Source organism: Alligator sinensis, unplaced genomic scaffold (genome assembly GCF_000455745.1).
Source record: "Alligator sinensis unplaced genomic scaffold, ASM45574v1 scaffold150_1, whole genome shotgun sequence".
NCBI classification, from domain to species: domain Eukaryota; kingdom Metazoa; phylum Chordata; order Crocodylia; family Alligatoridae; genus Alligator; species Alligator sinensis.
In genome coordinates, this window is record NW_005841840.1 from 4,769,074 (window position 1) to 4,769,617 (window position 544).

A 544-nucleotide genomic window follows, 5' to 3' on the forward strand; every position below is an offset into this window, starting at 1 on the left:
TATATATATATATATGGCATGAAAGGCAGAAGAAATTGAACCATTCCTCAGAATGGTACTGCCTGTGGCAGTGAGATGGAAGACGTGTAGTTTCTGCCACCTTCTCAATTTGTCTGCTGTCAACACACACATCCTTTGCTTTTATTTTTGGTTTCTGGCTATTAGTCTGGGAACCCTTCTGAATTAAGTCAAGATGTAGGTCACCCTCCCAAGTAACTTACGGAGTCCAGGTATAATATTTGTGGATTGACTGGTTTTGCACTCAGCAGCCTGAGAGGGATTCCTCTGGTGCCCTGGCAGTGACTTTACCTAGTAAACCAACAGACTGAACATCTCTCAGTACCTGATTCTTGGCACTTGTACTTTTTGTAAAGGCAGCCTCAGAGCTATATGACAAGTGCGTATCTACTGCCTCAGTGTTCAAAGCCCATATGCCATTGGGGTGGGGGGCATGCCATCTGTGGACCTGCTAGCAGAAGCTCTTATTCTTGGGAGACTAAGGTTGCTGATAGTTAAGATACTAACTAGTAAATATTTGGTTCAG

The 544-nt window shown here is 43.8% G+C and overlaps 1 protein-coding gene across 1 annotated transcript in view; it reads left to right on the plus strand.

Annotated features, from left to right (window-relative positions):
* Positions 1-544, plus strand: part of KIAA1109 (KIAA1109 ortholog) — a 252,339-nt gene that overhangs the window by 113,356 nt on the left and 138,439 nt on the right. The gene's annotated exons all lie outside the window — the stretch shown is intronic.